Source organism: Tupaia chinensis, unplaced genomic scaffold, assembly GCF_000334495.1.
Source record: "Tupaia chinensis unplaced genomic scaffold, TupChi_1.0 Scaffold000273_1, whole genome shotgun sequence".
Lineage (NCBI taxonomy): Eukaryota > Metazoa > Chordata > Mammalia > Scandentia > Tupaiidae > Tupaia > Tupaia belangeri.
The window spans coordinates 2660135-2670436 of NW_006159755.1; the positions used below are offsets into that span (position 1 = coordinate 2660135).

The 10302-nt window shown below is 42.9% G+C and overlaps 1 pseudogene; it reads right to left on the minus strand.

The window, feature by feature from the left end:
* Positions 1-1892: 1892 nt before the first annotated feature.
* On the minus strand, positions 1893-3392 carry LOC102490873 (zinc finger protein 200 pseudogene; annotated as a pseudogene).
* Between the last annotated feature and the right edge of the window lie 6910 nt (positions 3393-10302).

The window sequence follows — 10302 nt, forward strand, 5'->3', positions numbered from 1 at the left end:
GGGGTGAATAAATGGGAATTCCAGTTCCAGCCACTACGCTAACTGCTGGTCCCAAAACTACTACTATTTTTTATTATTTATTTATTTTTTAATTATTCTTTTCAGAGATGTTTTGCTATAGGGTGCGTGCGCTTGCCAGACAGAGAGAGATAGAGAGACAGGAAGCGAGAAACCACCCCCCTGGGGGGGATGGCCACACCGCAATCCCTTCTCCTCCATTCTCCTCTTGGGATCTTCGGCGGGCACACACGCACATGAGCCCAGCATGAGTTTTAAGCCACCGGGTGCGGGACGTGAACCACGGTCAACCACATAGGAGTCCAGCGACATAGCTATTATGCTAACTGCTGGTCCAAAAACAACTATTTTTTAAAGTAGTTTTTTTTTTTTCCCCAGAGTCATTTATTTATTTATTTATTTATTTTAGTTTGACCAGGGAGGGACAGTGAGAAAGAGAGAGAAAAAGGTAAGAAAGCAAGCCACCAGGTCTGGAACTTGAACCACAGGCATCCATGTGGGGGAGTCCAGTGCCCTTTACCACCATGCCACCTGCCGGCACCCACTACTTGTTTTTTAAACCACAAATCTCAAATGTTATTGAAATTGATCATTTATTTAAATCATATATAATAAGAGTCTTTGCCGTTCACTTGCCATTGTTTTCCTATAGTCCAAAATAATTTATTTCAACATTCGAGCCTTAACAGGGTGTTATTAGATGGTTATGAATTGCTATTAGAAGCAAAATCAGTAGTCTGGTTCTTTCACAGGAACAAGGTTTCAGATGAGGCTATTTGCTATCTTTTTCTCAAGTATGAATTCCCACATAAGAGAAAAAATAGATAAACTTTCAATAGACATGAGTCACTCTGTCCACCTTGAAGGCAACTAGCCACCAGACTCATTCAGTCTTTCTTGGAAAGGGACATGTGATGTATACGTTGTTGTACAACTTCACAAATGAAAGCTCTCGTCCAAAAGCTTGGATGCTGAGGCACAGCTCTTGAGGATGTTTCCTTCTCTGAAATTAAAAAAATATATTATTTAATTTTATTCATTGTCATTATTTTAAATTAAATTTTATTTTTTTGAAGTTGACCAGAGAGATACAGAGAGAGAGAAGGAAAGTGAGAAAGCAAGCTGTCATGTCTGAGACTCAAACCAGCCACATGGGTGTCCAACCACCTTAACCACCACACCACTGGCTGACCCCTCTTCTCTGAAATTTTTCCTTTTTATTTTTAAAGAATTATTTAACTTTATTCATTTATTTTAATTTGAGCAGAGAGGGATAGTGTGTGTGTGTGTGTGTGAGAGAGAGAGAGAGAGAGAGAGAGAAAGGGAGAGAGGGAAGGTGAAAAAGCAAACCACCAGGTCTGGGACTAGAACCGTAGTCTACCATGTGGGAGTCCAGTTTTTTTTTTTTTTTTTTTTTTTTTAAGAGGTTTTTGCTATAGGGCGCATGTGCTCGCCAGACAGACAGACAGACAGAAAATGAGAAATCACCCCCCAGGGAGGATGGCCATGCTGCAATTCCTTCTCCTCTCGGGATCTTGGGCATGCACACACACGTACCTGGTATAAATTTAAGCCACCGGGTCCGAGACTCGAACCGACTCGAACCGCAGTCAATTACATGGGGGTCCAGCAACATAGCCATTACACTAACTGCTGGTCTCTGCCATTCAGAATTTTTTTTTTTTAGCGTTTTTTTTTGTTGTTGTTGTTTGTTTGTTTGTGTTTTTTTGGCTATAGGGTGCGTGTGCTCGCCAGACAGACAGAAAGAGACAGAGAGACAGAAAGCGAGAGATCACCCCCCGGGGGGATGGCCACACCGCAATCCCTTCTCCTCCATTCTCCTCTCGGGATCTTGGGCACGCACCCAGTGTGAGTTTTAAGCCACTGGGTCCAGGACGCGAACCTCAGTCAACTACGTGGGAGTCCAGTGACATAGCCATTGCGCTAACTGCTGGCCCTGCCATGCAGAATTCTTCACAACACTTTTCAGGCTGAGGTAGGCACCTCAGATCTTTTCCGATCTCACTTCAGCTTTCAGGCTTTGTATGGTGAGTGGGGTTTTCTCATGACAGACAGTCAAGCCTTCACCCACATGCTTTGCAACTAACTGCCTCTCAGTGTCATGGCTCATCAGGAGAAGCACCAAGTCTGTGTTCTTTGAGGTCTTCCCACATTCTAAACACCTAGATATCTTCTCTTTGACATGGATTTCTTCATGGTGACTCTGAAATGGATTTTGACTAAAGTGTTTTCCACAATGAGAATAGGAATAGGACTTTTCTCCTGCATGGATTTGCTCATGTTTTTGAGGTTTGTCTTATGACTAAAGCTTTTCCCACTGCGGCTAGTCACAGGCTTTTCTCTAATGTGAGTCCTGTCACCATAGGAAATAAGGTAAGAGCTTTCAGTAATCTGTTTCCCACACGATGGACAAGGGTATCATCTTGTTCTTCAACTTCGAGTAAGCCCAATGAACCGATATGCACACAATTTGAGAGTTCCTTTAGTGGAGTATTATTCTCAATGGTAATTTTAAAATCTCTCATTTTCCTTTGTTGTGGAATGGTTCTATTTAGTCTTTCTTCATCGAAATCTGGAAGTTGCTTGGAGACAATCCATTTTACCCAAATCTGAAGACCTTTCTCCACCATCTTCATCCTCTACAGGTTCCTTTTCAAGATCTTCACCCTCGGGATTATTGTTATAGACTAGTAACATCTCAGCATCGTTGTCGTCTTTCTCTGAGGTGGGCTGCTGAACAGGATCCAGGCTCACGCATTCTTACTGGGAATGAAATACAAGCAGATCCTTGGGGTTAACTTTCAAACAGGGAGGCACTGTTCGGTTTCTGCTGCACTTCTCTGGGCAGAATCTTCACTAAGGGAGGAGACTGCATTTTGTTCTGAAGGCTTGAGTTCACATCCTTCATAACAACCGCGGTCTCCTTGACTCTCTGACTAGGCTGGACCAAGCTTGACGTGGGCAAGGTGAGGAAGTGCTCCAGTGGAAGCTAGCAGACGGTCTTGTGAGCACTAGTGGCACCTCGAGGGAGGTCTTGGCCCAGCGTGGAGCCTGAAGAAACTCTCAGTATGAAAGGCTTTGGCTTTGCAGGTGCAGGAACCACTTCTGCAATGATCATGCCTTGCAAACACACACAAGGCTTCAAGAGCCACCTCTTAAAGAAAACCATCATACAGGCAAATTCTTGGGGGCCTCAGCCACCCCTGGGTGCTTGCTGGGGATGGCTCAGAGGCCTTGGCTCCAAAGATACTGGGAAACTAGGCTCAAGAGGCCAAGCCTTCCTCTTGCAGACTTTCAGGTGGCCTATAAAGACCAGCTGGGGGGGCCAGCAGTTGGTATAATGGCTATGTTGCTGAACTCCCATGTAGTCGACTGTGGTTCAAGTCCCGGACCCGATGGCTTAAACCCACACTAGACGCGTGTGCGTGCGTGCCCAAGATCCTGAGAGGAGAATGAAGGAGAAGGGATCGTGGCATGATTTCTTGCTTTCTGTCTCTCTGTCTCTCTCTGTCTTTCTGGCGAGCACACACGATCTATAGCAAAAACCTCTCAAAAAAAAAAAAAAAAAGAATTTCCAAAAATTAGTTCAAAGTCAAAAAAACACTTAAATTGGAACTGAAATTTGACATCGGTGGTCTGTTAAATATCAAATATTTACAACAATTGAAGAAAAAAATTTTCAAACCATAGCTCTAAAAGAAAACTTTGCGCTTTAATAGATTAGAATCAGACTTTTTTTTTTTTTTTTTTTTTAGAGTTTTTTGCTCTAGGGCGTTTGCTCTCGGCCAGACAGACAGAGAGAGAGAGAGACAGAGAGACAGAAAGCAAGAAATCACCCCCCCGGGGGGATGGCCATGCCGCAATCCCTGCTCCTCCATTCTCCTCTTGGGATCTTGGGCACACATGCACAAGTGCCCGGCGTGAGTCCGGGACTCGAACCGCGGTCAACTACATGGGAGTCCAGCAACACAGCCATTACGCCAACTGCTGGTCCCATAAAATCAGACTTTTAAAACTACAGTAGCTGGTGATTAAGACAAAAGAAAGCACACAGAATTCTTTATTCTTTCTTATACTCAAAAAGTTTAAAAAAAACTTTACTCATTTTTGTCAGTAATATATAAAAACAAAACAACCAATTTTAGTCTTTATCAGTGTTTTTGAATAAAGTGAATCAATTCTAGTTAATTTTACTTTAAGATTTCACATTTCCTTTTTTCCAGCTTTTTATATTTAGTTTTATCTATATTATTTCTTTTTCATTCATTTGCTCTAAAACAAATTTCAAATATCCTCCACTTCAGGTAATACTCTTGAATAAAAACACACCCTCACATCTATTTTAATTTCCTGTTCACCAAAAACATCTTCATTTTCTCTGTATATTTTAGATACATAACTGCTTCTCTAATTTCTAGCTTTGGTTACAATTATCCTGAAATTTTAATATCCATTTTATAATACCTAGAAATATTTTCTTACAATACAGTTGTTAACAGATTCAATTACATTTCAGACTTATGCCATATAAAACAAGATGTCAAAGTATATGCAACGCTTGCCTTTTGGCTGGAACCGCCATCTTCCAGTAATGCACCAAAATGACGAACACAAAGGGAGCAGAACTGGAAGAGTCTACAATGTTACCCAGCATGCTCCTGGCATTGTTTTGAACAAACAAGTTAAGGGCAAGATTCTTGCCAAGAGAATGAATGGGTGTATTGAGCATATTAAAATTCTAAGAGCAGAGATAGCTTCTTAAAACGTGTGAAGGAAAATGACCAGAAAAAGAAAGAAGCCAAAGAGAAAGGTACCTGGGTTCAACTAAAGCGCCAGCCTGCTCCACCCAGAGAAGCACACTTTGTGAGAACCAATGGAAAGGAGCCTGAGCTACTGGAACCTATTCCCTATGAATTCATGGCATGATGGGTGTTTTTTTGTTTTTTTTTGAGAGGTTTTTCGCTATAGTGCGCGTGCACTCGCCAGACAGACAGACAGAGAGAGATATAGAGACAGAAAGCAAGAAATCACCCCCCAGGGGCGATGGTCACACCACAATCCCTTCTCCTCCATTCTCCTTTAGGGATCTTGGGCACACACACATGAGCCCGGTGTGAGTTTTAAGTCACTGGGTCCGGGACGCGAACCACGGTCGACTACGTGGGAGTCCAGCGACATAGCCATTACGCCAACTGCTGGTTCCCATGATGGGTGTTAAAAATAAACTAATCTGTAGTCTAAAAAATGTTTTCCTTAATTGAGTATAATTATGTTCCCTCCCCAAAGCTAGTTCTTTTTGGGCTCTAATTCATTTTGTAATATCTTTATTTGAATTTAGTATTTTTTCACCTGAAAGATGTTAGGTGGCTTATACAACAAATAAAACTCAGTTGGCTAGAAAAAAAAAAAGTATATACAACACTTAAACTTAGAAATTACTCAAGTAATTCATTAATATAATTTAACATATCATGCCTTTAAAATTTAAACTACTTGGAAAAATGTAAAAATGATGACAAGTTCAATTACAAACATTTACTCCATGTACATTTGCCCAATTTGTTTTTTCTTTAAAGAATTATTTATTTAATGTTACTTATTCGTTTATTTTAATTTGACCAGAGAGAGACACAGAGAGAGAGTGAGATAGAGAAAAAGAGGGAAAGTGAAAAAGCAAGCCACCAGGTCCAGGATATGAACTGTGGTTGGCCATGTGGGCGTGTCCAGCACCTTAATCACCACACCACCTCCTGGTCCCCATACCCAATTTGTTTTTAACCATTATCTTTGAGTTACATGTAAAAAAAAAACGAGGCTATTTATTTAAGGTGCTTTCCTTTGAAGTAAAAGAAAACCAAGCTAGCCCTACATCAGTTAGTCTCATCTTATCTAAAGACTAAATTACCTGACACAAGAGATTTCTCCGTTTCCCAGATTTGTCTGTAACCTAACTGTCCGTGTGGCACCAAGAATGGCCATTTAGGACAGAGGCCACTTGGGACCTTGATTCACATGCTAACAGTTCTGAAGACATTTTTATTCATATTTAACAATTTTAAATCAGCTTTATCAAAGATTTTACCCAAGTCACATGAACTTGAATAGCATTTGAGCCTATTTTAACATATGAGCACGCATTTAAATAAATTTGGTACCACATACAGACAAACATACACATAAACACAACATACCACACATATATGTACACACATGTAATACAAAGAATTACAGCTCTTATTTTAGAATTTTAGCCAAGAGACTATATAACTTATTAGTTCGAAAAAACAGTATGAGTCAAACTGTATCACTACTGGGAGCCAACAGGTGGTGTGGTGGTTAAGGTGCCAGACTCCCATATGGCTGACTGTGGTTCGAGTCCTAGACCTGGCAGCTTGCTTTCTCACTTTCTCTCTCTCTTTCTCTGGTCAAATTAAAAACTAATAATAAATAAAATTAAATAAAATGATACTTTAAAAAAATTAGGGAATATTGGAAATAATTTGATATTCAATAACAGTAAACTGGTATGGCAGCTAAGGTGCATCTAAGCAAAACACTATGTAGTCATTATAGCAGTGCTACAGAATATTTAGTGACACGTGTTCAACTTACGTAGCTAAGTGATCAAGCCGATCCAGAACAGTACGTGCGGTAAAAACTACTCTACCAGCTTTTGTGTTAAACAGCTAGCACAATAGCCCAAAGCAGGGGTTGGCAAACATTTTCTATAAAGGGCCAAATAGCAAATATTTTCGATTTTGTAGACCATATATCTCAAGCACAAGTATTCAGGGTTTTTTTTTGGTACGTTTTCTTTTTTTTTTTTCTTCAGGAGCAAGAGAGAAAGAGAAACAGACAGTACCCTCAACGTGGTCTTGAGGCTACAACCTGTCCCCATATTTCAGTCAGTCCCAGATCACCTGCCCAGCATACTCAGAGAGGTCTGTGCTGAAGCTATGAACCTCATTCACCTGTGGATTGCCTCACCAACTGACCCTGTTTTTTTTTTTTTTTTTTTTAGTTGAGACATTTTTGCTATAGGGTGGTACAGTCAGTGAAGAAAGAGACAGAAAGTGAGAAATTACCATGGGGGGGGGGTGGCCACACTGCAATCTCTTCTCTTCCATTCTCCTCTTGGGATTTTGGACATTCATGCAGACACACCCAGTGTGAGTTTGTTTTTTTGGAGAGGTTTTTGCTGTAGGGCACGTGCGCTCGCCAGACAGAGAGAGTCAGAGAGACAGAAAGCAAGAAATCACCCCCCAGGGAGGATGGCCATGCCACAATCCCTTCTCCTCCATTCTCCTCTCGGGATCTTGGGCACGCACGCACATGCGGCCGGCGTGAGTTTTAAGCCACTGGGTCTGGGACACGAACCACAGTCGACTACATGGGAGTACAACGACATAGCCATTACGCCAACTGCTGGTCCCGCCCAGCGTGAGTTTTTTAAGCAGTCGTGCCCAGGTCTCAAACCGTGGTCGACTACGTGGGGACTCAATGATGTAACCATTATGTCACCTGCTGGTCCGGACCAACCTATTTTAATGTGAAAGGAGTTGCAGATAAGACACTTAGTCAAACTGTTCACTGGACGTTTTCCCATGATGATCTGAGGTTATAATATTCTCTTCCTTATTGTGGTTGTTCTGGAATATTTTCCTCCAGGTATCTGCATGGTTCACACCTTTCTTTTAAACCTTAGCTCGAATAATACATTTTCATCCAAGTCTAGTGAATGCTCTATTTTATTTATTTATTTATTTTGGAGAGGTTTTTTGCTATAGGGTGCGTGCACTCACCAGACAGACAGAGAGAGACAGAGAGACAGAAAGTGAGAAATCACTCCCCAGGGGGGATGGTCACGCCGCAATCCCTTCTCCTCCATTCTCCTCTCGGGATCTTGGGCACGCATGTACATGCACCCGGCGTGAGTTTAAGCCACCGGGTCCAAGACTAGAACCGCAGTCGACTACGTGGGAGTCCAGTGACATAGCCATTAAGCTAATTGCTGGTCTCTATTTATTATTTTTTAAAAATTATTTTATTTAACTTTATTTATGCATTTATTTATTTATTTCATTTTGACCAGAAAAGGACAGAGAGAGAGAGAAAGCCGCCACGTTCGGGACCCAAACAGTGGTTAGCCATGTGGGAGTCCAGCATTCTTAACCACCATGCCACCTGTCAGCCCCTATTTTATTTAGTTTTTTAAAGTACTATTTTATTTAGGACCAGCAGATGGTGTAATGGCTATGTTGCTGGACTCCCATGTAGTCAACCATGGTTCAAGTCCTGGACCCCGTGGCTTAAACTAATGTGAAGTACCTGCCCAAAATCCCGAGTGGAGAATGGAAAAGAAGGGACTGTGGCATGGCTATCCCCCCTGGCGGTGATTTTTCTGCTGTCTCTCTCTCTCTCTTTCTGGTGAGCACATGTGCCTTATAGCAAAAACCTCTCCAAAAGAAAAAAAAAAAGAATTACTTTATTTAACTTTATCCATTTACTTATTTTCTAATTTGACAAGAGAGGGGCAGAGTGAGGGGAAGAGAAAGTGAGAAAGTATGCTGCCAGGTCCAGGACTGAACCATGGTGGGCCAAGTGGGAGGCCAGCGCCCTTAACCATGGTGCCACCTGCCAGCCCCAAACACACCTGTCTGCTAGACTCCTGTTTTATTTTTTCTAGATTTTTTGCCCTACAGCTTGTGCACTTGCTTGAGAGACAGAGAGGAAAAGTGAGAAATCAACACCCCTGTGTTACACACACACACCAGAATGACCACTCAGCAGTCTCTTTTCCTCTTGGGATTTTGGGCACCCATACACAAGTGCTGGGCATGTTTTTCAAGACCCCAGATCCAAGACTCCAACCAATGTCAGATCAGATCTTTAACCACCATTTCACCTGTTAGCCCCATCTTGTTCAATATTTTGGTTTCGCCTTAGATTTACTGCTTTTTTTTTGCTTGTTTCCTTGGAGAGATTTTTACCATAGAGCAAGTAAGCATGGCACGGAAAGACAAAGTGAGAAATCACGAGTGGTGGTGGTGGGGTGTGTGTGTGTCTGGCCACGCTGCAAACCCTTCTCTAGTCTCCTCTTGGTATTTTGGGGACACCACATGCACCCAAGTGTTTCAAACTGCTGAGTCCTGGACTCCCAACTGCAGGCGACTATGCCACCTGCTGGCCCTAGACTTACTGCTCTCTAATAGACTGAGTAATGTAACTTTCGGTATGTTTATTATTATCCATTCTAGCTTCTTCTCTTCCAGTCCCCAAGAACGTAAGCTCCCTGAAGAGAGATCTTTAATTTGCTCACTGATGTAGTCCAGTCTCCGAGTGTAGTGCCTACCACATGGGAGGGACTCACTAAATAGCTGCTCAAAGTGTGAATGAATAACGTATTATTTTTCTTAAAATTAGAATCCTGGGCCATTAGATGGTGTAAAAGTTATGTCGCAGGAATCCCACGCACTCGACCCCAAGTTCAAGTCCCAACCTGGAAGCTGAAACTCGCCAGGCTTGTGTGCTGGCGTTCCCAAGATCTGAAAAGGCAAGAGAGAAGAAAGGATTGCGGCGCGTCCCTTCCTCCCGAGGGTGTGGGAGGGGTTTTCTCGCTTTCTGTGTCTGTCTCTCCGTCCAGCACATGCGCTCTATAGCAAAAGCTCTCAAAAAAAAAAAAACCTTTTTTTTTTTTTTTTTTTTAAAATCCTAACATAAATAACAACAAAGGTCGAGAGACTCCCATGCTATGGAAAAAAATCCAAAGAACGGCCAAGTATTCAAGTAATTTAGCCCCTCCCCCTTCGCCCATTTCCCAAACCGCTACTTCCCGCCCTCAGGTACTCCTCCCCCAGAGCATGCGCAGCTCAATCAAGGCAACACCTTGCGCCGCCACTAGAAGGCGCCGGAGCACAATGCCCGTAGAAGTCCAAACACTAACTCCACATGACCCGCGACGCATCCACGTGACAGGCGTCGCACCCGGTGGGCGTCACGTGACGGACGCAGTTTTCCTCCAATCGCGGTGTACCTTGTGGGGATTCCATCCAGGACCCGGCCCGGGGCTCGGAACACCCCATTCTTTCGCCGGCCAATCGGCCGGCTCTCAGCTTTCAACTAGAAGGCGGTGTCTCTCCGGAGTCGTCTCCTAAAGTGGCTTCAGGAGGTCCCATCTGCAGCGCTCTGTCCCGGAAGTGACGTCTCCCAGAGGGGCCGGAAGTGGCAGTAGAGGGAGGGAAGATGGCGGAGGTGGTGAGTCCG